General features: G+C 35.6%; 1 protein-coding gene across 3 annotated transcripts in view; it reads right to left on the reverse strand.

Annotated features, from left to right (window-relative positions):
- The window catches only part of NME7 (NME/NM23 family member 7), a 243231-nt gene that overhangs the window by 203998 nt on the left and 12001 nt on the right, over positions 1–27232 (reverse strand). The window lies entirely within an intron of this gene.

Raw genomic sequence — 27232 nt, forward strand, 5'->3', positions numbered from 1 at the left:
AGAGCCAGAATCTATTTTTTAATCAATCAGAAATTCAAGAATGAAAAGTAATTGCCAATACAGCATTCTATAACTAGCAGAATTACCCTTCAAGAGGTGAAGGTGAAATAAAGATATTTTTAGACAAGCAAAACCAGAAAATTTATTGCCAATGCACCTGCATTAAAAAAAATTCTAAAGGAAGTTCTGAAGGAAAGAAGAAAATGATTCAAGATGATTCAAGGAACAGGACTGAAAAACAATGGAAATGTAAATATGTGGGTAAATCTAAATAAATAATGCATATACAAAATAACAATAATGTCTTGTGGGATATAAAATAAGTAGAATTTGAATTCAGATTAATAAGAATATAAAGGGTGTGAGGGGAAGACAATATTCTTCAAATTATGTGAAGCAAAAAAAAAATCTCCTACATCAGTTGCTCGACCTTTTCTCAAATTCCAATGAACATCAGTGAAGAGAATGTCTCTTAAGCTAATAAGCACACAAACTGGAGACATTCTGTTCAATTTTTCACCCTCTGTTCTGTTAGAATGACCTTTCTTCATCTCCTAGGGCTCAGACAACAGGAAAACAATTCTCAAAATGTTTAATAAATCAGTGCCATTCAAACTTTAAGAAATTAATGATAACCATTAAACATGACAATAATAATAATTTTTAGAGTAGCTATTAAGTAGCAGGTTCTTTACATAGATTATCTCATTTCATTCTCACAACAATGTAGGTTGACAGAAATAGGGATACTATTTCATGGACAAGGATAGTAAAGCTCAGAAAACTTGAACACTGGTCCAAGGTTACAAAGCAAAGAAATGAGTAAGTCAGCCCTCAAACTTTGGTCCTTCAGACTTTGCAAAGCCCATGTTTTGTCCCATTAAACAGCACTACCTACATAAAATGATGCAAAAGTCAGTGTTAAAGAAAGCATTCAGTGGGCCTAAACTAATGATGAACTGAGTTATTTAACTACTCCTCTAGGTAAAGTTAAATAATTCTAGACAGGGTCAATTTTGTAACCTTTAACAAACATGTAGGAGAAAGGGTATGGATTATTACAAAATAGGATAAGGAAATCGGTTACTCCCTGTGACATCAAACATACTTAACAAAATATCTCTTTTCAATTATATCCCAATTTCAGAATCTTAAGAAATCAAGAGTCAGTGAGGTCTGTCCTTATAAAATACCAAAAAAAACTTAAATATAAAACTATATTTTAAAACCTATATAACATTCATATGGAAACCCAAGAGACCCAGAATAGCTAAAGCAGTCTTGAAAAAGAAGAACAAAGTTGGAGACCTCACATTTTCTGTCTTCAAAACACTGCAAAGCTACAGTAATCAAGACAGTGTAATACTGGCATAGAATAGATATAGATTAATCTAATAGAAGGGAGTCCAGAAATGAGCTCATACATATATGATCAACTGATTTTTTCAAGGGCAGCAAGACCATTCAATGGGGAAAGAACAGTCTTTCCATAAACAGTGCTGGGACCACTGGATATCCATAGGCAAAAAAAAAAAAAAAATGAAATTGTATCCCTACCTCACACTATATACAAAAATTAACTCAAATGGATCATAGACCTAAACACCAAAAGCTAAGCTAGAAAAACTGCTAGAAGAAAACAGTTGTGATTTTGGGTTAGGAAATGGTTTCTTAGACAAGACACCAAAAGCACAAGTGACCAAAAAATGAAACAAAACAACAACAGCAAAAACATAGATAATTTGGACTCCAAATGATACCATCAAGGGAGCAAAACGACAACCCACAGAACTGGAGAAAATAATTACAAATCATATATCTGATAAGGGAGGGTCTAGTATCCAGAAGGTATTAAGAACTCTAACAACTCAATAATAAAAGACAACCCAGTTACAAAATGGGCAAAGGATCTGAGTAGACATTTTTCCAAAGAAAATATAAGAAGATATACAAATAGCCATTAAACCTATGAAAAGATGCTCAATATCACTAGCTATTAGGGAAATGGAAATTAAAACCGCAATGAGACAGTACTTCACACACACTAGAATGGCTATAATAAAAAAGACAGGCAATGATAAATGTTGGTGAGGATGTAGAGAAAATAGAACTCTCATATGTTGCTGGTAGAAATGTAAAATGATGCAGCTACTTTGGAAAACAGTTTGGCAGTTCCTCAAAATGTTAAACATAGAGTACATAGGACCCAGCAATTCCACTCCTAGATATACACCCAAGAGTAGTGAAAATATAGTATATACCCATATAAAAACTTGTACATGAATGTTCATAACAGCATTATTCATTGAAAATATACTATACACCCATACAAAAACTTGTACATGAATGTTCATAGCAGCATTATTTATTATAGTCAAAAAAGTGGAAGTGACCCAAATGTCCATCAATTGATGAATGGATAAATTGTGGTATGTCCATAAAATGGAATACTATTTGGCAATAAAAAGGAATGGAGTACTGACTCATGCTACAATATGGATGAATCTTGAAAACATTATGCTAAATAAAAGAAACCAGTTACAAAAGATCACATATTCCATTTATATGATTTCACTTATATGAAATGTTCAGAACAGACAAATCTAGAGACAAAAAGTTGGTCAGTGGTTGCCAGGGTTTTCAGGGAGGGAGGGATGAGAATGACTACTAATGAGTATGGTATTACTCTTTTGGGGTAATGAAAATGTTCTAAAATTGACTGTAATGATGAATATGCTAAAAACCACTGAATTGTACACTTTAATTGGTGAATATTATGGCACATGAGTTATATTTCAATAAAGCTGTTTTAAAATAAAGTAAAATAAAATACCATCAGTTTAAGATACCAAACAAAATTTTACAAAGCAGATGTTATTTAGGAAATTACAGAAAGTATATATACACACACACACACACACACATATATATATATTCTGTTGCCAATAAGTTGCTGCTTCGAAACCATTTTCACTGTGAGTACTATATTCTAATGTAGTCATGACCTCTAAGAAAAAAATAGAAACAATTACTTTTTTATTGTAAAAGAAGAAAAAAAGTAAATAGATACCAGAGGTCACATTTTTGAGGGGAAAGAATAGAGTTGTGTTAACTTTTACGATTCCATCAGAAACCAAACAACCTAATGCGATGTCAAAAGGAAAGTTTGCAACACTACAGATCAGTTCAATAAATCTCTGATAAATAACTATCACACAGAAAAAGATACAATAACTATGTCCACAAGATTTCAAAAATGCTTAAGCTCTTGGGTCTGGCCTCTTGAAGTTTTGGCATAGAGTTTCACAACAGCATCTACACACAAAGAAAAAATATTTAATAATCTCTCAAACAATTAGCCCATTCCTTCATCTATAACTGTGATTTACCTCAATGAGATTGTTAAAAAACTATATATGAATAATAACAGAATTTCTATTTAGTAGAAGAAAGTAACTCTCAAGCAAGTATTGTTTCCTCTATGAAAAAGGTTTACCATGCCAAGTAAAAATTGTATTCAAACTTGATTTAACCTTAACCTTTGCAGTAGAAACTTTAGTTATTTCCTAAAGTCAAAAGATGTCTGGAGATATAACAGTGGTACATCTGGACTTGGCAGAGAACAATGGTACACCTGAACATCTCATTCAGGCTGGCCTTTCAACTAGTTGCCTCACTACACACACACACACACACACACACACACACACACGAGCTCATATCCACATCCACACACCTAACCCAAAGTTACCTTTGAAATTTTAAGAATTTTATTTTCAGCTAAGTTGAGGCAAATCTAGCAAAGAACTCCATTCCTTTTTTTTTTCAGTGAGGTCAAAGCTGAATACCATTGTGTTCAAACCCTTCATTTTATGGATAAGGAAACTGAGGCAAGCAAATATAAATGACTGGCATAAATTCACAGAGCTAGTTAATGACTGAGCTAAAATTTGAAACTCCATTTGCTATGACTCAGATCTTTCCATAATACTGGGCTTCCAGGGCCAACTCAAGAGGGAGAAACTAACACTTTAGTCACACATAGGGACACCTCCAGTTTTCTGCCAGATCTTCGGATGAGAATGTCACTGCCTGGATGATCACAGGGACAATAGAGATTTCCATTTCTGTCAGAAATACCATTATGCAGAACATTTAAAGATTATGCTCTAGCAAAAAGAGACTTTTTCTTAAAGAAGCTAAATCTTTTCCTTCTTCTGAACATTTCAAATATAATTTATACATAATAAAATATTCAAGCACACTTTGTTCCAATTTTGTAAATAATCACCAATGTGCCATCTCATTTTTTTTAATATTATAAGCAGACAGCCACATTATAAGGTTCAAAACACACTACTCCCAACATATGAAACCTTGGCATACTGAATATTTTAAGCCAAAGGAGTTTGAGAGAACAACAGAAGCAGGAAGGTCACTTTGACCTTTACCCAACCCTTCTTCCCTGAAATAGGTCATAAAACCTTCATGTGAGGGCTGCCCTGCCTATACCCTTTGTCTTTGAACACAAAGGGACACTGAGGAAAATCCCAACAAACAGCCCTCTCTGAGTTTCCCCTAGTTTACCACCCTTCCCTCCTACTCCTTATCATATTCCTCCAAGACTGTCCAGTCTTCATCAAACCCAGCATAAAAATACTCAGGTCTGTTCCCTCAGGTCCTCATTTCCTTATGAAGGCTCCCATGTCACGAAAAACTTACATTAAATAAACGTGTATGCTTTTCTCCTGTGAATCTGTCTTTGTCAGTTTAAATTTCAGACCTGGGGACCCTAAGAGGACTGAGGAATACTTTTTCCTCCCCTAATCACACTAGAGGCAAAAAGCTAAGAAGAGAGCCCAAAAAATGGAAGAGAAGCTTCCATGAGCTGCAGCTGGGGGGCAGCAAGGGGAGAGAGACGTTGAGCAGCAAAAAGCACAGTGGTTCTGCAAGATGGCAAAGAGTAAGAAACAACATGCCAGTGGTTATGTAAACAATAACCAAACCCGAGGCAGAGTGGGGAAACTGTAATCAGAGTATTATTAATCCTAAACAAAAGTGGTTCTGTTCTTATTGCTAAAGATCAGCACAGAGAAACCTAATGAGCATTCATTTTCATTTTCATGGCCCCAGAACTTGAGGGATGATGACCCAAATTCTTATTATTCAACTTAATACCGTAGTCTGGGTAGGGAACGGTGTTTTGGAAGGACACTCAGGAATGTGACAAGCCAGTGATGGTGACTTTAGGGATGCACTGCACACACTCATATCTCTCACGGTGCATGAGGGGGTCGGGGGACTGGAGAGGGTCTTTTTCCATTTACACCTTTCTGCCCTGGTTGGCCCTAAATGTTTGGTGCTTGTGTTACTTTTATTATTCGACGTCAAGAGGGGTTAAATTGTTTTCTAATTTATAGTTTTCTTTATAGTTTAATTTCAAATTATATTGAAGACCTGAAGCCAGTTTTTTTTTTTTTCTCTTTAATTAGGTAAGGACTAATTAAACACCCAGCAAAGATACTACTTGTCAGTAGATCCTCCCTCATATCATATATCATCTAGAACTCTTGGAGTTCTCTTCTACCAACTATACTATAAAATCAGAATGTGAATACAAAAAACAAACAAAACAAACAAATAATCAAAGAGTATAACATGAATGTTAAGGAAATACACAAAGATATAAACAGTTAAATTTGGGTGGCAGCATTCTGTAGTTTTTTTCCCACCTTTATATTGTTATTGTCTGTGTTCTCCCAATGTATATTTGTTTATAAAATCATAAAAATCATAAAAACAGCCCTTTAAAAATCAGTGTAAACAATTACATATCAGATATATGATACAAAAAGAATGGGAAAATTAACATTAAAAGCTAAGATTTCTTTTTCTCCTACTTCTCTGTATTTTCTACACTTTATATAGTAAGTACAAAAAATAAATTTCCCTATAAAAATCTTCATTTTAAAGTATTTTACATGGTAGAACTTTGGGTGAGCAATTAGATACATAGTGTTTTTTTATTTTATATGAAACTTACTCTTCCCCTCCCCTTATAAAACAGATAGTTAGAAAGATAGATTGGAGTTGGGGGAGGGATGCTTTGAAGCAAAATGCATTCTCAAGTAGACGTGGAATGCAGAGAAAGTAACAGAGGGCAAATCCCCAACACAAAAGTAGAGAGGAGAATATCCTTTTGCATTATACAGAGAGAGGTAAATCCACTGAGAACAAATCTGAAACCATAGTTTCAGAACGAAGAAAAAGGAAAATCATTCAGATTTTTAAAAGAAAAGGTTATTAATTTTATACAGGCCTCTTAATACAAAGCACAGTCGTATGTGGGAGTTTCTATATATTCTATTAAAGTTTGGGTTTGACTTTCAGTTAATGTAAGCATTAGCCAAAATAAAAACAGGTGGTGTGTTTGGAGCATGGTCCTGGAGTTAAATAATCTACAACTAACTAGCTCCTAACTTCTGTATGCTCAGTCTCCTCATCTGGAGAATGAGAAAAATCATACCTATTACAAAGAGTTGTAAAAATTAATGTGAGCACATTTGTAAACGGGCCTGATACACAGTGTAGAAGACTGAAAAGGTCTGCTGTTAGAACCAAAAGGCACTGGCTAATGTTCAACAGTAAACAAAACAATTAATTTTTAACATTGTCAATAAATCAGAATGATTAATGATCAGAAGCAAATCAGCAAAATTAAAGATCAGAATTTCAGGGTGAAATGATGACTTTCTAATCTCAGAGCATCTCCAACATCTCCAGTTCTTATGAAATTTAAAATTAGAGCTAAGATTTTAGGAGAAATTGACACAGGGTTCTGCAAGTGAGCATTCACTTGAAGGGCTGTATGATAGTGTGTTCAATCTCATGTCTACAGTTCAAACCATGTATTTCAGTATTCTCTGAATTAATAAAATGCTTCCAACTGTCAAAGTGACTTGCTTTAACCTATTTATATCTCTATATACAATCTTACCATTATTTAAGTATAGACCTCACTACTTACATGATGAAAAGGATAAGGCAAAGCTATCACACCTTTATACATCATCTGATTTCCAACCACCAATTCATGTATTCATCAGATTGACCACTTACCATGTTCTAGGTACTATGCTAGGTATTAGGATACATCAAGACATGACAATGATGATTAGAAACAAACATCGCCCTTGCCTTCATAGACCTTATAATCTAGCACGGAGAATAGCCAATCAAACAATCACACAAATTCTTTTATTTGACCAAAAAAAAAAAGAGAAGAAAAAGAAAAAACTATTGTGTTGCATTACTCTTTATTTCTAAAAACTTAGAACTCCTGGCTCTGAATTCACTGTTCTACTATATCACAACTGACTCAGTTAAGTAGGTCATTTAATTTTTCTCTCATCTTACTCAAAACCCATTTTACACTGGTTATATAACTAGTCATCAGAATGTGCTGTAAAGCATTTTACAACCTTTATTTTTAATTTCCCTTTGATGGTATGCATTTTTAAATGTCGAAAAACCTTAGATTGTTTTTCCAAATTTATTTTGTAATGCCTTCTAAAAAAGGAAAATGTCATTTTAAAGTGTAGCATATGAAAATTGCTGTCCATTCAAATGACATTCTGGTATGAATCTTCTCCCAGTTCAGTCATTTTTTTTTTTAAGTAGTAGGCTTATACCATGTACAGGCTGATTACTTAGGGAAGTTTCTTCCATTCATTTTGAAAACATTTTTCCTTCTTTCAATTCCTTTTTGAAAAATAGGTGATAACCGATAGAAGTAATAATGTTCGTTAGTAAAACAGGTACATTTAAAACCATATGTACGTTGATTAAAGCATGATAATGAATGAACTTGCAGATAATGCTGGAAGAAAGGACAGGATTAATACAGATGAGTTAGCCACACCCCGGCCCTTGCTATTACCTGAAGGTGTTCCACCACCAAGTTCAGGGATTCAAGCATTCCCTTCACTGCCCATATCCTCCTGTCCTTACAGTTAGTTTGTTCAACTTCTCCCTCTTTTACATCATCAGGTTTTCCAGCGCAGCAGCCTTTTCGCACATTCCCAACCCACCAGCCTCTTTCCTTCACTTCCTTCCCTATCCATCGCAGATTCCTTGACTTGTCAATCATGCTCTTAACAATTCTTTTCATTGCACCATTTGGCCAGGACCCAACACTAGATGAAGTTAACCACTGTGCTTTCTCTGTGTTTGCAGTGGAGTTTATAGCTTCGCGTTTTACATTTAGGTCTGTAATCCATTTTGAGTTAACTTTTGTGAAGAGTATAAGTTCTATGTCTAGTCATTCATTTTGGGTAATATATATGTAAAAAGGAAAGCCCAGCCCTACATGGATCATGTGAAACTAACAATCTTTCCCATGCGCATATGCTTTTAAAAAAATCCCTTAGTTCAAGAGTAAGTTTATTAAGCTTGTGACACCAAGTATAATTGTACCTTGGCCTCATACACTTCAATATTACTGGTCAGAAAGGGCCATTCCAGAAATTTCGCCATTTGCAGCAACATGGGTGGACCTAGAGATTATCATACTAAGTGAAGTCAGACAAAGACAAATATTATATGATATCACTTATCTGTGGAATCTAAAAAATAAGGAAAATGAACCTATTTGCAAAACAGACTCACAGACAAAGAAAACAAACTTATGGTTACCAAACGAGAAAGGGTTGGGGGAGGGATAAATTAGTAGTAGGAGATTAACAGATACTACTATATATAAAATAGATAAGCAACAAGGATTTACTGTGTAACACAGGGAACAATACTCAATATCTTGTAATAACCTATAATGGAAAATAATTTGAAAAATATATATGTGTATATTCTTTGCTGTACACCTGAAACTAACACAGTATTGTTATTGTGAATTAACTATACTTCAATTAAAAAAAAAAAGAACCATTCCCATTTCTGATGACTCTATAGTAATCAATCAACAAATACTGATTGGACCTGGCATTACCAGTATTTGGCAATGCATGTGCCAAATTGAGCCTGCTGCCACTACTAATGCTGCTCTCATTTGCTGGTAGCCTATAGCAAATGGCATGGCTCTGAGCTGTGCTGCTTGAAAAGAAAATCCAGGAAACTATAAAGAATTTTCTTTTGGGGTCAGATGGGGAATACTTCAGGATGGTTAAGAACACGGGCTGTAGAGTCAGACAGACCTGGGGTGGGTGACATGGACAAGACACTTAACCTCTCTGAGCCTCAGTTTCCCCACCTATAAAATGGGAATAGTAATAGTACTTTCCTCCTAGGGTAGTTGTGGGGATTAGATGACTTAGTGTATATAAAGCAGTAGGATTTCTGTTGCCTAAGTCTTATAGCAGTGACGGTGGCTTGTAGGGCCACATGTGACTTTCGAGCTGCACTGCACACATTCATCTCCCTTACTGGCCTTTTTCTGATATACAAGAAGGGCCTCTTTTGATTTGTGATGCTGCAGCCTGCACTGCAGCAAATCCTAGTAAGTAGTTCTTTAAAGGTCTTTGCAGAAAAAATCAGTAGGAAGGAAAAAAGAATTTGTGGCAAACAGAAAACCACAAATGTGACTAAAATTGTATTTATTATGAAAAGAATAGCTACTGAACATATACAGTTATTTCTGTAAGTAATTTTTTATAAAGGACATGTAGTAAATCAGAGTCAGTACAAATTCTTGCCCTATAGGGAGCTCAAAGTTACAGGTCTGTTTTTACCAGTACAAAATTGAGCAACAATTTTCTTTCTAAATTTTATGACATCATCTATTATACATTAATGATTAGTATTATAATTCAAACTTCTCAAAGGAAAAGCATCACTAGAAAAAAATCACAGATTACATTAATCAACACGAAATTACTGCTGCAACTTGTAGATGTGAAAACTTAAACCATGTGCTTTGGCTTGGCATGGAAACACAGAAATGTTATGGAAAATAATAACAAAGCATTTACATTCTATAGCTAATATAATATTTAAAGTCATATTGGACATTATATTTATTAGCAACTTATATGTTCAAAAGAGCAGGTATCATATCTTACCATTTAACTACTCTAAGATGCAAAATTAATTATATGACTAGTTTCCAGGACCAAGAAGAAATCTGAGAAGCTATGTGAATGTTTATGAAATAGGAGTAAAATCTGAAGAATCTGCCTCCAATTCCACAAAGCAAAGCAGAAATGTTCTATATTTTATTTAAAAGAGAGAAATATGTACTTATAAGAAAGCATGTCAGTCCAAGGCTTCTCTGGTATCTAAAATAAAACACAGGAAATAATTTTCAAATAAATTATCTAAATCTTCATTTAATGGCTCAACAGTGAAAAAAAATGTCTACTTAAGGTAACTTTTCAAGTAAATTTTTATTCCTGATAGCAATAAGCCTGGGAGAAAGGCAGGAAAAATTGAAAATCATACTCATTATCTAATCCCACATCAATTATAAATGCAGAAGAAACAAAATAAAATATTAATATGGATAGAAATGTACCCCCCCATACATAAGTACTTGGGGTAAAGGATGACTTCATGGGTGTATATGCGTTTGTGTACATGTTAAGTGAAGATGAATTATTTCTGAATAATACATGATAATAGCATAAAATTATCTTTATTACTATTTACAAATAAACTACAAGGTTTCTGAAGAGGAGTTTTGATTATAAATTGCTCCATTGTAATAGAGCCCCTTAACAAGTCCTTTATTCTTCAGGGATCTTTCATTCTGATAAGGCCTCTAGAGGATATTGGAAAGATAAGGTATCAGCCCAATACATACTGACACAAATGTTACCACCTTTAAAGACTGAACACTTAAAAATGCTTAAAAAGAAAGAAAGAAGAAAAGGAAGGAAAGAAGGCAGAGCCATTATTGTTTTGTTTTGTTTTGTTTTGTTTTGTTTTGTTTTGTTTTTTGGGGTACCAACTATCATTATCTTGCATAAATCAATGGGATCCACTGTTTACATTTGATTGCTTGTACTTATGACTCTTCTAGTGTTCTCTAAACTGCTACTATTTTAATTAACGTTTACAAATCTTATTTACCTCTCACAACTGTTAGAATCAAATACTGAGTCATGCAGATAGGGAGGGAAAAGGGAGATAAACTAACAGTACATTAGGGGTAGGTAATACACTGTCTAGGTTATTCCTCACCAGAAACTTATCATGGAGATACTCCCCCAATTTTCACCCATGAGAAACAGATTCAGAGACATTCAGGTTAATTGTCCAGAGGTTACACAGATCAAACTGCTAGTCAGGGCCAGTGCTGGAATTCAAAGAAAGGTTTGTCTGATGCCAAAAATCAATGCTCATTTCCAGATATTGAAAGCACTGAATCAGGAAAAATATCAAAATCAAGAGTTTTGGGTCAGCCAAAAGAGCAGCAGAGACGAGAGACAGTGAGAAAAGTAGCCTGTCTACAAGGTACATTTGAGCACAAAAGCAGACTGCAATAATAAATCAGAGGAGATCACTAACAATGAAAACTGTTTGGCCTCAATCCAAGAAAGAACAGGAACCATTCTAAAGTTATAGAAGGACTCTGTCAAGGTTACTGAGGCCCTTCTTACATGTTTCTGGAAACTGCACGTAAGATGTGTTGTAAGAGATTAAGGAAAAGGAGTTACTCAAGGTCAATACAAGACGCCTAGGGAATGAAAATCAGTTCATGGAACAGAAAAAAACAGAAGAGAAAAAACTGCAGTGGCAACAGTAGTATGATGTGGTGGTGTGGATTCAGAAACACAGCAGATGTTTGTCTGGAAATGTCTTTATTTCACCTCCATTATTTTGAAGGGTATCTTTGCTAGTTATACAATTCTATGTAGTAGAACTAACAGTTATTCAGGAATGCATCTTGAAGAAACAATACTTTGGATTCTTCTGCCCCAAAACAGTAACTGAGGAGAAGACTATCCCAAGTAACTTCAGTTATTCAAAGAAATGCATCTTTTAAAACTTAGTGACAGGGCTTCCCTGGTGGCGCAGTGGTTAAGAATCCGCCTGCCAATGCAGGGGACACGGGTGCGAGCCCTGGTCCGGGAAGATCCCACATGCTGCGGAGCAACTAAGCCCATGTGCCACAACTACTGAGCCTGTGCTCTACAGCCCACAAGCCACAACTACTGAGGCTGCGTGCCACAACTACTGAGGCCTGTGCACCTAGAGCCCGTGCTCTGCAACAAGAGAAGCCACCACAATGAGAAGCCCGCACACCACAACGAAGAGTAGCCCCCGCTCACCGCAACTAGAGAAAGCCCGTGTGCAGCAACGAAGACCGAATGCAGCCAAAAAAAAAAAACTTAATGACATTATGTACCAATCATCTATTATATGTCTGAAACCAGTACTGTATATCTAGTTTCTGAAATTGTCAAAGGTGAAATTTTTAAATGGCTGCTGCTTGCATATCTTACAATTACAGAACACAAAGCATCATTGTTAAGAGAGAAATACTAATTGAGAGTCATCAAAGTACAAAATAGTATATTGGGCACAGAGGATAGGAGTGGAAAACATTTACAAAGTTGAATGAGTAAGACTGATGAAGGAGCTTAGAATCTAAATGAGAAGAGATGCATAGTTGTTAGTAATTTTTTAAAATTACAGAAAGTATATGCAACTTAGGAACAATTACTTATTATCAAATTGGTTTTCTTCCATATGCTTAAAAACCCATTATAATAGTGGCTTTCAAACTTTTGACTATTACAGTAATAACTTCACATTATGACCCAATATACACATACATGTAAATATGTTACTGATAAATTTCACGCAGCAATATTTATCCTTACTATGCACTGTGTACTAAGATATTTTTTCTTCTTTTATTTTTTTAAATTTATTCTAATTTTCATTTTATATTGGAGAATGGTTGATTAACAATGTTGTGTCAGTTTCAGGTATACAGTAAAGCGATTCAGTTATACATATACATATATCCATTCTTTTTCGGATTACTAAGATATTTTTTATTCCAGTCTTTTTTTAAAACATCGATAGAGACCCACTAAACTGATTTTATGAGCTATAAGTAAAGCCAAACCTTTGAAAAACATCGTATTACCACCCACTGCTCCCTTCACATCCTCTCCTTTGCTTTCAGGCTCACCACCCTCAAAAAGGAGAAAAAAAAAAAGGATTTTCCCTACTGGAACCAAGCAATATATCAGTCACTAAAATAAATGTGCCTGAATTGCCTGAATTGACAACAGACAGTACAGAGAGAAACAATTGTATATTCAAAAAGATGGAAGAAATCATTTCTGAGGGGTATTTTAATTCACTTTGGCTATTGACCCATCCGTGCATGAGAGTAGTAGCTCAAAAGGAAGAGGAAATTACAACTCTGTAGTTCAATGAGGTTGTAAGGAAACAGCCTGTCATGCTATTGGGTCAGGACTGAGCGGCATAAAGAGTCAAACTGCTTAAATCCCTCACAGAAAGATGAAGCAAAGAAAGAAGCAGTGTTTCTGAAATCAGGTATCTAAAACAGAGTCCAGTGAAAGAGCCAATACAACCCTTCACTGGGATTAAGCAATTATATCCTAGCCAGCAAGAACAATCACTTCTACAGAACTAGTTTAATAGCTAAACACCAAGTTAAAAATGTTTATTATTTAAATATTTATTTGTATAAGTTATTTGAACCTATGAGATCATAACTCAGTGCCACTTAGAAGTTTTACCTCTTCCAGCAAGCAATGAAGTACTTGGCAAATTTTTAAAAACATATCAAATTTGCTGCAAGCTTTGTTAGTGTATTTCTCATTAAATATTCCCACTTGCCCAAGAATTGAGAGTGAACTTTTGCAGCTTCCCTCATTTCCTATGGGATCTCACAATTTAGCTGTCTTCTATAAATCAGTATAAGTGTAACAAAATATTCTCATTACTATTTTTAAAAATACTCTAGCCAACTGTAAGGAACTAGGAAATTTTGGCTGAAGTTTTAAAATACTAGCTCTCCTCATGATTGGACAGCAGTAAGCACCCTCTGTTGCATTTCGGTTTATTACTTAATGCAAGGAAATGTTTAATATCTAAGCAATGTAAAACTGTTTATACCTTTCATCTTACTCTCGTCCTTCTACCTTCATCCTCTTTTCTACTCTTCCAAATTTCAAAGTATTTCATTTTGACACAAACTAAACTGTCTTTTATTGAATCCTCTGTTTATTGAGTGAAAGCTATTAAAAAAGGAGAAGAAAATCTATCTCACACAGATTTGCCAAAATAAAAGCTCACCCACTCAGGAAAATGGTGGGCCTTCTAACTAGCTACACTTCTTACCACTGAACTACAGAGTTGTAATTTCCTCTTCCTTTTAAGGAACCACCTATGCAAGGATGGGTCAACAGCCAAGCACAAACTGTTATTTGAGGCGGGAAAATCGGGGAACTAGTTCTTACGCATCATCACATCCTAGGAAGAACTGGCTGGCTCTTCCTGGATGATGAATAAAGATAAGTACAGGTAGACTCTAAAACAGTAAGTAAATAACTGGCCTATTTAGTTTTTCTGGGACCAAACCAAAAAAGGATCACACTTCAGTTCTGAATGCCGCTGAAATACACCCTTAAATACTCTGCAGACCTAGATCAATGAGATGTACCATATATCTCCTTATTTATGGTACTTCTCCTAAACTTTTGAAACACTCTCTCTCAGTTCCTTCAAAATCTTCACGTATCTTGTCAAGACACAATGCAAATTCCACCTGCTCGACAAAAATCTCCATGAGCCTACCAAATGAAAGACATTTTTCAATACTCTGAAATCCCCTTGCATTTTATCTGAGCCTTTGGAACCATATTTATAGTTGTTTATATACACAGCTTATCTTTCTACTATAACGTAAGTTCCTGAGGACAAAATTGAGGGTATCATTCATTTTTATACCCCCAAAGTGCACATCCCAGGGCCTTCTACGAGTCGGTATTCAGTCAATAACTGGTCAATACTTCAATCTTAGGCTCACATAAGAACCAGTTCCCGGGACTTCCCTGGTGGTCCAGTGGTTAAGACTCTGCCCTTCCAATGCAGGGGGTATGCGTTCGGTCCCTGGTCAGGGAACTAAGATCCCACATGCCCCACAGTGTGGCCAAAAAAAAAAAAAAGAACCAGTTCCTACTGAAAACTGTTTACACAACACCTAATTCAACATATCTGAGCAGGCTTTTTACATGACCATTTTATCTGTTGTAAGATTACAAAAAATTAATTGTTTACGTATTCCTATATCTTACTACTTTACTTCTACTTCTTATAAAACGTTACCTTGCATATCTAGTAATTTAGGTGATTACTCATTGCTTGTCACTAATATATTTACAAGTTTTTAAATGTACATCAGCCAAATCATATACATATATTTTTGCACTCAAACAAGCATGAGTTTCATTAATCACTGTACAAACAAAATAGGACTTTCTAAACACCTATGAGGCCCATATTCCCTTTCAGTGGCCACTGAGGTATCCACACTCAACCCCTACAAACACCAGTGATGGGGGAGGGAAAGAAGAGATATACCACCAGACACTGTACTTTGCTCCTCCTGTCTGATTACTACTAAAAAGTTCAACAGCAGTTTTTCTGTTTTTAATAATATAAGAAGAGGTCTATAAAATATGCTGACAGTGTAAGTTCCTCTCACATAGAATGATCTCGACCACACTCTGTACAGACTGAATTGATAGGGGGATAGAAGAAGCACCCTTCTAGACTCGGTCCTGGGTGGGAGAAAGGGGGATATACAGAGGTCAAAATAACAATCCTCATCATCAGGTGTTTTGCAATCATTCTAAATTGACAAATAAAAACCAGTACACATGAAAAAACAGCAAGAAGGACTTCCCTGGCAGTCCAGTAGTTAAGACTTCGCCTTCTAATGCAGAGGGTGTGGGTTCAATCCCTGATCGGGGAGCTAAGATCCCACATGCCTCGCGGCCAAAAAAACCAAAACATAAAACAGAAACAATATTGTAACGAATTCAATAAAGACTTTAAAAATGGTCTACACCAAAAAAAAGTTAAAAAAAAAAAAAAAGAAAAAAGACCAGCAAGAAAACAATACAAAAATAATTCAGAGATAGGTTGTGTGACACAAAACTACAGGCGTTTGAAGAAGAGCAGTCTATATGATCATCATGACAAAAGCCACAAGAGTGCAAAGCTGGGAATAAGCATGAGTATTATTGGCAACCTGGGAGGATGCAGCTGTGCAAGGACATAAAAGGTTCAACAAGTGATATGTTTACATTTTAAAAACAAAATGAAAATAGTGAATCATTGAGCTAGTGAACAGTCTGAGTAGAGAAATACAATCATGAGGTTAATGTTTAAATTCATCTTAATAGGGATATGGGCTCTTGAGGGAGGAGCCTTATTGCCAGTATCTAGAAAAGTACCTAGCAAAAGTAGGTGCTCAATAAATATTTTCCAATATAATGGCTGGATGTATGGATGGATAGATGAGAACATAAAGATTCTAAATCAGAGAGACCAATTAGGAGACAAATCGGATGTCTTAATTCAGGACTAAAAGTGGTTACAGGAAGAATGAAGAGAAGTGATGGATACAAGAGACAGATTTAAGTAAGTAGTAATAAGTCAGTGACAGAACAGAAAGAGATATGGGAATAAGAAATAGAAATTGATCAAAGATTTTTCAAAGTTTCAAGCCAAAGTGAATGGGAGAATGCAGGAATCTTTTCAAGGTAAAAATGATAAGATTACATTTAGGCCAATAGATTTTTGAAGTGAAGGCAGAGCTTCTAATTATTACAGTAATCATTTGGAGTTATGAGACCAGAATTTGCGCAAGAGCAAAGAACTGATGATTTAAGAGTCCCCCCAAAAATGTATTAGAATAGATTAAATCTAGCAATTTCATGAAAAATTCCCAGAGGAAAAATATCTTCCAAAAAAATCATCATTATCATCATCAACATAGCAATAACATAACTCTAATTTATTATCAGTATTATTATTAGAGCTGCTAACATTTACTGAGCCCTTACTATGTAGCATGCACCATAGTTATTTGCCCATATTATTGCACTTAGTCCTTACAACAACCCTAGGAGGTTATGATTGCACCCATTTTCCAGAATAGGAAACTGAGGCACAGAGTGGTTAAGTAAGCACATTTATTAAGTGCCAGAACCAGGACGTAAATCGAAGTCTGATAAAAATACCTTTTTCTATACCAAGAGTGTCTAAGTTTCTACACCAAATATTCTCTAAGATCCTACTGGGGGAAAAATAACTCAACATTTCTATTTTTTTAAATCTTAACCTATTAAGGTTTCTATTATTGTGAATTATTTACAATGTATGTAATGTATTAATACAGTAGTGTATAAATTATAACTGAGCACTCATTTATGAGGGAGGGAGAGATGTTCTATTTTTTTCTAGTAAGAATGTGAGATCAAAACAGCCTAGAGAGATATATATATATTTATATATATATTCTCTTTCCTGTCTACCTTTGTTTCCTACAAGAATTCAATGTCAACAGTTTTATCTTTTTTCTTTAAAAACAGACCACTTATATACCCAAAAGAATTAAAAGCAGGGTCTCAAAGAGATATTTATATACCCATGTTCATAGCAGCATTATTCACAATAGCTAAAATGTGGAAGCAATCCAGTGTCCATTAATGGATGAATGGATAAACAAAATGTGGTATACACTTACAATGGAATATTATTCGGCTTTAAAAAGGAAGGAAGTTCTGACATATGCCACGACATGGATGAAATTTGAAGACATTATACTGAGTAAAATAAGCCAGTCACAAAAAAGATAAATACTGCCTGATTCCATTTACACAAGGTACTCAGAGTAATCAAAACGACAGAGACAGAAAGCAGGATGGTGGTTGCCAGGGCTGGGGGAGAGGGAAATGGGGAGTCATAGTTTATTGGTTATAGAGTTTCAGTGTTACAAGATGACAAGAATTATGGAGATGGATGGTGGTGATGGTTGTACCACATTATGAATGTATTTAATACCACTGAATTGTACACCTAAAAATGGTTACAATGGTAAATTTTATGTTATGTGTATTTATCACAGTAAAAAAAAATTGAGGGAAAAAAACAGACCACATATGATCAGATGCTCCATTCATGCACTCATTTATTCATTCCAAAAATATTTATTAACTGCTTCTCTTGTGCCAAGCTCTGATGGTACATTCAGTGATTTCAAAGAAACAATCCCTGGTTTGAATGAGGTCTGTAAGGAAGTCAGTGACGTAAAACCCAAATATATAAACAAATCATTATAAGTTAATACTCTAAGAACAATAATAGTGATAGTCAAGAGCTAGCACTTTCTATTAGGTACCTGCTATGTGTTAAGTACCCAGTTCTAAACACTTAGGTATTTTATCTGAATAACAGTATGAGAGAGATGGATTATTACCTGTACTTTACAGATAGTAAAACTGACTCAGGTAGGTTTAAAAACACACTCAAGATTACCCAGTTTAGAAACTAGTGAACCCAGGCAGTTTGATTCCAGATCCCATGCTCCTAGCCACTCTCCTCAGAGTGGTGGAAAGGGGATCTAAGGGAAATAGGACCACGCAGCCTACATACATTGCTCTGTTTGCTAGGTCTCCAGAACCCCAAACTAAACTCTTTCATTTTAATCGCTTATTGAAACAAATCACATCTTAAAAAGCAACACAACAACAATGGCCTAAAAATCAGGCCATACTTGTCAGACTTGTAATTCTAACAATGCATTGAAAAATGTATGTTGCACTCTGCAATACTGTAGTTCAGAAAAAACTACGTCACAATAGGCAACGAAACACTTCTGTTTATACAAAAGTGCTCCCTTGCTTAAATCACACTGAAATGGATTTATAGAATACAATATGGAGAACAGTCTTAAACAAACCAGAAATCTGATTTTCAGAAGTTGCATATTTAAGAGTCAGTAACTGGTCACCATCTATTTTAAGCCAAATATCTGCTTCTGTGTGACTTCAAAGGCATTCTGGAGTAAACTATACAGATGGTAAAGTTTACCATTCAACAGGCTTCTAAAGTTTAATCTAAGTCTCCATGTACCTCCATCCACCCTGAATGACATTATAATAGAAATCAACAGTATGTGAGAACCTGCCACGTCAGGCCAGCTGTTTCCAGTGAGGGTTTGTGAAAAGCGGCTCCAAAGAACAAACTTCACTGTCTCAAACATTCTGAGAACACAGTGGATCATTAAATATTTATTACCTGACTAGTAGGCAAATAAACATAGCAATTCCTATGGCTTTACTTAGATGCCACAGTGAGAAGTACAACAGAAACGAAAAGATTACAACCAAAATGTTTGTATTTTCCCATTACCACAGACTAGACTTTAGGCAATAACTTGTTTGGTACTAAATCTTTACCAGTCTTCCTCCAGGGCTTCCTTCAAGGATCAAGTATTCTCTTACACTGAATTGTGTCAAACATTAACCTTAACTTCGGTGTGGCCAAAACCATTTTCAAACCTGTCCAGATTGTTCTCAGAAGGCTATTGCTTCCTCATAAATCCAGCTTGAAAGGCAAACAGAAGGTGAGCTCAAGTGAAAAGGGTCTCATGTAGAGACTCTGATTTGCTAACTCTAGCTTAGTATTTCTCACTAATAAAGTCAGACAAGCAAATTACATTAGGAGGAAAAGTTAGGCGAATTATTAAATTTAGTTAATTTTCCTTTTCCATGTAAATTCTTTAAGAATTAAGTAAAAATGTTGTAATCCTTTTTATCTTTAAAAAACGTCAGTTTAAGGCCAAATATCTTCTCCCCTTGTGAAAAAGATAATGCTCAACGTGAGGATTCTACATATTTCCAAGGTTTTCTTTTTAAAAAGTCATTTGAGATACTATCTCAGAAGTAGAATGCATTATTGTTTGTCTTTAACAGAAAAAAAAAAGTCAATGCTGCAGTAAACAGAACACAAACTCATGTGTTTCCCCAACTATGATGCTTAGGAACGCACCTTCCATTTAATGCTTGTTTAATTTTATTACAGAGTAAAAAATGCCATAAAAGAACCATTTCCATAGTATAAGTGTAAATCAGGAAACTGATCAAATAAGAATCATTTTAAAAGGCATATATCCAGTTTCAGAGAAGAAAGAACTTTTTAAAACTTTTTCAGCTTGGGCCCTATAGATCCTTGAAAATTCTTCCTCTCAGACTTCTGCAGATCACTACCATAAAAACTTACAATAACGCCAAGTTAAATGCCATGTAAAAAAACAATGCCACATACTGCCTACCAGGGGAAATCTTCTCTCTCAAAAGCAAGGCTGAAAGGAAACACAATTATTGTTAAAAGTCTTTCCAGACCAACCCGAGCCAACTGATATTTCTGTATACTTGGAATCTAATTTTCACCAAATTTCAGACATCAAAGGAACATTAATGATGAGGAAACAGAAGTTCAAATAAATTAAGTGACTTGGCAAGAGTTTTGTGACTTGCTAAGTAGCAGAGTTTAACAAAGACCCTTGTTTCCTGATGGGCAGACTGATGTTTCCATAGCAGAACGCTGGGTCGTCATCTGGCAGGTTTGTGCAACACAAATTCTCTCTATAACCAAATTCTGAGCTCCTGGAGGATAGAGACTACATCACTTATTTCTTTTGAAGCTCCAAAGTGATCTTCCTGGTTCTGGGACCCCTAATAAAAAAGTCAAATATACACTACCAAAATAAAGATCGAAAGGAGTAAATAAACGTGTTCAGCACAAGATTTTAATAAAATGGCAAAAATCCACTCCTCAAGATAAAAAACAAAACCCTACACCCATTTGTTTGTGTGTCTATTTCTATTTCCAGAAAAATTCAGAAGGAAGACATTTTTTCTTACTTTTTTGAATAAGTATGGCTTCTCTGACTAGCACCTTAAAAAATACACTTGATGAAAGAGGAAGTGACTCCGGGACAAGAGTTATCCATCAGGGACCACTTGTCAACAATTATCTGAACCACAATACTCGAAAAGAGAAATGGATCTGAACCAAAAAAGAAATACTGGGTCTAACTATAATGGCAAGAGAATATTAAAGCAATTACACACTATTCACCTAATATTCAATTAGAAAACTGACTCCATTATTGGGCTAGAAATCATCTGATAACACAGAAAATTAGAATATAAGTGGTATCTGTAAGTTTTTTGATCCAAAGGGCTGTTGCTAAGGTCATGAGTATACCAAGCCTAATCTTGTTATGCCTTTATCCCATAGCCACTATGCCACTGGGCCTGGAAGTGAACGTGCTAGCCATTTTCCATGTGTCCCTCTAGACCTTCACGATGCTCTTCTTTAACCTGCTCTGAGTTTGGCCAGCCAACCAGCATGAGCTTCATCAAAGGATTCCCTTGTCCTTGGACTTTCACATGGGTCCAGCCAGTAGGAAGCAGTGGCTAAAGGTTAAAGGAAGAAAAGTGAAGTCAAGATATTTATTCTCCTAACTTTCTCCCTGCCAGATCACATTGGTCAGTTGCTCCTCTCTACAAAAGGCCACAGCTCCTATCAGTCCATCTGTCCATTACAGCTACTCTGCTAGCTCTCTCCTTCTGCCCTGGGGACAGGTCTATAGGTAGTATTGGCTCCCTGCTGTTGCTAGCCCCTCCCCTCATACTGAAACATCCCTTGTTAGTTTCTCTTAATTCTCCCCACACCTCTATAATTAGTCTCTTTAGTAAACTTTTCCATTATCCCAATTGAGTATACTATATCTATATCCTGCTAGGACCCAGAATGATACTTTGGAATACAGGTACGTCCTGCCTCACATTGCCAGTTCCAGATCATTTCCACTGGGGGCGGTGGGGGGAGTGGGGGTCACCTTCGGTTATGTGTGCTTTTGTTGTCATATATAAAAGGGCTTTGCCTAACCCGAGGTCACATATATTTATTCCTATATTTTCTTCTAAGAGCTTTATAGTCTTAGCTCGTACATTTAGGTCTATAATCCACTTTGAACTACATTTCAGAGTCTTATCTTTTTGCATATGGATATCCAATTGTCTCAGCACCATTTGTGGAAAAGACTACTGTTTCTTCATTGAATTGCATTGGCATTTTTGTTGAAAATCAACTTACCATAAAAGGTTTATTTCTGGACTTTCAATCCTGTTCCACTGATCTCCATGTCTAGCCTTACACCAGTACCACACTCTCTTGATTACTGTATCTTTATTGTTAGGTTTGAAACCAGGAAGTCTAAGTCCTCCAGTTTTGGTCTTTTTATTCAAAATTGTGTTGACTATTCTGAGTCCTTCACATTTCCATATCAATTTTAGGATCAGCCTGTCAATTTCTGCAAAAAATATCTGTTGGGATTTTGATAGGGATTGCACCGAACCCATTTATCTGTTTATAGAGAATTGCACCATAATATATTGATTCTTCCAATCCATGAACATGGAATGTCTCCATATATCTTACAATTTTACTCAGCAATGTTTTGTAGTTTTCAGTGTACATCTTGCACTTCTGCTAAAAAGTATTCCTAAGTATTTATTCTTTTGATGCTACCGTAAATGGAATTTATTTCTTAATTTCCTTTTCAGACTGTTCACTGTAGTACATAGAAATACAACTGATTTTTGTATACTGATTTTGTATATTGATCTTATATTCTGCAACCTTACTGAGCATATTAGTTATAACAGTCTTTTGGTTTGGGGGCAAGGGGTGGTAGATTCCGTATGATTTTCTACATATACAGTTATACCATCTGTGAATAAAGACAGTTTTACTTCTTCCTATCCAATCTGGATGCCTCTTATCTCTTTTTTTCTTGCCTGACTGCAATGGCTAAAACTTCTATTACAATATTGTATAAAACTGGTGAAAGCAGACATCATTGCCCCTTATTCCTGATCTTAGGAAGAAAGCATTAACATTTTCACCATTAAGTATGTTGTTAGCTATAGGTTTTCTGTGAGTCTCCTTAGTCAGGTTGAAGGACTTTCCTTCTCTTCTTTATTTGTTGAGAATTTTTATTATGAATGGTATTGGATTTTGTAAAAATGTTTTTGTATGCCTGCTGATCATGTGGGTTTTGTCCTTTATTAATAAGGTGAATTATATTAATTAATGGTTTTCAGATATTAAATCAACTTTGAATTCTTGGTATAAATCCCACTAGGTCATGTGGTATAATCCATTCCATATGTTGCAGGATTCAGTTTACTAAAATTTTGTTGAGGATTGGTAAATCTATATTCAAATAAGGAGCATCAGTAGTTTTCTTTTCTTGCAATGTCTTCCTCTGGCTTTGGTATAAGGGTAATACTGGCTTCACAGGATGAGTTGGGAAGTATTCCTCTTCCTCTATTTTCCTGAAAGGTTGGTATTGTTTATTCTTTAAATGTTTGATATAGTTCACCAGAGAAGTCATTTGGGCCTGAGCTTATCCTTGCAGAAAGATTTTTTATAACTAATTCAATTGCTTTGCCTGGTATAGATCTATTCAGATTTTCTCCATCTTCTTGAGTCTGTTTTAGTAATTATATCTTTCAAGAACTTCACCCATTTCATCCAAGTTGTCTAATTTGATGGCATAAAGTTGTCCATAGTATTTCATTATAACTCCTTTTAATTTATGTAGGGTCAGTAGAGATGGCTCCTCTTTCATTCCTAATTTTGGTAATTTATATCTTTGGTCTTCTTTTATTAGCCAGTCTAACTAAAGTTTTATCTATGTTAATCATTTCAAAGAAAGAATTTCTGGTTTCACTGATTTCCTCTATTGTTTCTTAGTTTCCTATTTTATTGGTTTCCACTCTAATCTTCATTTCCATCCTTCTTCTTGTTTTATGTTTAATTTGTTCTTATTTTTCCCTTTATCTAGTCTCTTAAGGTAGAAGCTGAACTTACTGATTTGTAATCTCTTTTCCAGTTTATGCATTTCTCGTTGATTTCTTAATGTTAAAGTACTCTAGGTCTTGGTCTTTGGACCTCTTGTTTCTATCTACACTCACTCTCTTAATGATTGTCTGGTCTCATGGCTTTAAATGAATTCCATATACTGACAGCTCTCAGACTAGACCTCTTCCAAATTTCAGGGTCATATATCCACCTGTCTCTTACCTTAGATATGAAATAAACATCTCTAATTTAACAGGCTCCAAACTGAACTCCTGCTCCAGCCCCTTACCAAACTTGCTCCTCATCAGTCTTCCACATCTCTGTTAATGGCAACTCCACCCTTACCATTGCTTAGGCCATAATCCAAGGGTCATCTTTTAACTCTATCCCTGACTCACTCTTTCTCTTAGACCTCAGACCCAATCCATCAGGAAATCCTGTTAGCTCTACCTACAAAGAATATACACCAAATCACTCCACTACCTCCACTGCAATTACACTACTCCAAGCCACCATACTCTCACCTAGATTATACCTTATAACTTGTCTCTCTACTTCCATTCTTGACCACTGCCCCCTGCCACATCTATTCTCAAAAAAGCAGCCAAAGAGACACTGTAAAAATGTAAGTCGAACCACCTCACCCCTCCTCTTAAAATCTGCAGACTCCAACTTCCTATTTCTATCAGAATGAAGTCAACACACTTTCAATGGCCTGCAAGATCTGGCCTCCCATTACCTGCCTGATCTCATCTCCCACAACTGTCACTCTTGCTTACTATGCCAGAGCCACACTGTTACTTGAACACAGGGCATTCTCCACCTAAGAGCCTCTCCATTGGCTACCTTACTTCCTGGAATACTTTTTCTCCAACATCTGCATGGCTCATCCTTTCTCACTCTCAAGTCTTTGCTCAACTATCATCTTCTCTATTAGACTGACTCTGGCCATGTCCCTTTAAATTACACTCACCACCATTACTAACACTCCCAATGTTCATCACCCTGACCACTTTTTCCCTATAGCATTTAACACTTTCAAATATTATGTATATTATTCTTAATATGTTGATTATTTATTATATATCTCCTTCAACAGAATGTAAGACCTCTTAGGGCAGGAATTGTTGTCTGTTTTATTCATGGATGTATCCCAAGGGACTAGGTATACGTATGGCATATAATAGGTGTTATTAAATATTTGTTGAATGAATAAATAAATTTAAAAAGCAGAACTTATCCACTGGCCATTATCAAATTAAAAGTTATTCATGCCTTAAAAGCTGAATTTATTTATTCCTCCATTCATTCAACAAATATTGAGTTCCTTCTCTTTGCCAGGCACTGCAGCAGACAATAGGGATATTCAAAACAGACAAGGTCCTGTTGACATGGAGCCTGTTTACCAACCTTCTGTTTCTCTTCATAGCATGTTAAAAAAATGGTATAATTCCTGTAATAATAAGTGTTATAAAGACAATACAATGCATAAGTAAATGTGTTAATGATTAGGAACAGAGAGCTAGGAGTCTTCCTTCAACTAGAATAGACAGTAAAGCCCACTACGAGGAGATATCATTCAAAGTAAAACCAGGATAAGGAGAAGCCATTCATGCAGAATTCTGCGGGGAGAAATATTCCAGAGAGACAAAAAGCATAAAGCTTCAAAGGGGAGATGGAGTTTGGTGAATTCAAGGGAAAAAAAAAGCCAATATGACCTGAAGGTGGTAGAAGAGGGATAGATAAGGTGGGAGGGCATCCTGCCTCCACTGCAGAGGCCCTAAACCCACCCTGACATTTTTAGCAATTTAGACGCATCCTAGAATGTTATTTTTATATCACCTTCTCTCTCCTGTGCTCCCTCTCCTACTCTTTTTTCCCTCTAGGGAAAATGCCAATGGCACTGAGTGTCAGCGTCACTGAGTCAAAATTTGAGAAGCCTATTCCTTAGCAGACCTGGTACTTTTGTGCAAATCAGAGAAAGTTGTGCTTTCCTCACAACACTTTCTGTCATCTATTAGAAAAATATGTAATAAATAAGCGTATCTGCAATTCACTCATAGTTGTGCATGTGCAGTGCAACATGCACAGCAGCATGTAGGGCCCAGGTCGCAGAGACAGAGGAGGGTAGCTCTTTGCAAATCAAACTGGCTCCATTTTTCCTCTATTTCAAATACTGAATGCTGTGGATGTTAAATATACATGTAGCTTTGCATACACTTCAATTATTACTATTCAGTATTAACTACAGTTGGCTACAGATTCTGTTAGCTTTATCCTCATGCGAAAAGGGATGAGTCTGAGTATTTCTGAGTATTTCTGAGATGCAGATTCAAGGGGCTGTAAGCATGGACGTACTTCCATAAAAGTGGCAAAAGCCTTGACTATATCAGCAAGTGTTAGAAGTACTGATCATCAGACAGTCTAACAGAAGAGCTACATATTAGGGTAATCTTCCCTATCTTTAGGAAAAGTTTTTGCCTATATTATTTCATGTGACTCCTGGGTTATTTTAATTTAGTAGTTTACTGATTGGGTTTTTTTTTTTTAAATAAGATAAAGGATATTTTGATGGAGTAACAGATTCTTAAAAACCATTTTCAAGTTTAATCCCAAAGGAGGTCATTTTTTTCATCACCTAGGCTTCCGTTTCCTAATTTATGAAAAGGAAAAGTGTGTGTCTTCATGAGAAATAATCTGTGATACTGTGTTCTTTCTAGATGAATGGTATGTGTATGCCACATTGATATAATTAAAATTACTGATCAACTAATAATATCTGTAAAGGATATCGCTCCCGAAAGAATGCATCCAGTGATAAAGGAGTGCCACCTAATGTTCAGTGTGGACTTCAACATATCCAGGCCACACAGCCATGTGACAAACACCCCTCAATTGAAGCCCTGAAATTATATATTAAATCATGATAATTTTGCAGAGGCCCTAACTGAGTATCAAAATAAGAATTATGACTTCTTGAAGAAAATTTGTATCACTCATATGCTCTAGAAATTGATTTTTCAAAAGGAAGTAAACAGTCTTTACTTCTCTCTATAGCTACAAAAAAAAAAAAAAAGAACAAGAAGAAATTTCCTCCTAAAATATTTTAAAAATTTAAACACCTTGGTCCCAACTGCAGTAGACTAGAAAGAGCCCAGGCTTCCAGGCTAAACAGGTTCAAATCAGGGCCCTCCCACTCAACAGCAGTATAACCTTGGGTCCTTCAAACCTGAGACTGTTTCCTTACATGAAAAGAACTTAATTTACAGTAGGCATAAAATAAATG

This window comes from Eschrichtius robustus, chromosome 3, assembly GCF_028021215.1.
Source record: "Eschrichtius robustus isolate mEscRob2 chromosome 3, mEscRob2.pri, whole genome shotgun sequence".
Lineage (NCBI taxonomy): Eukaryota > Metazoa > Chordata > Mammalia > Artiodactyla > Eschrichtiidae > Eschrichtius > Eschrichtius robustus.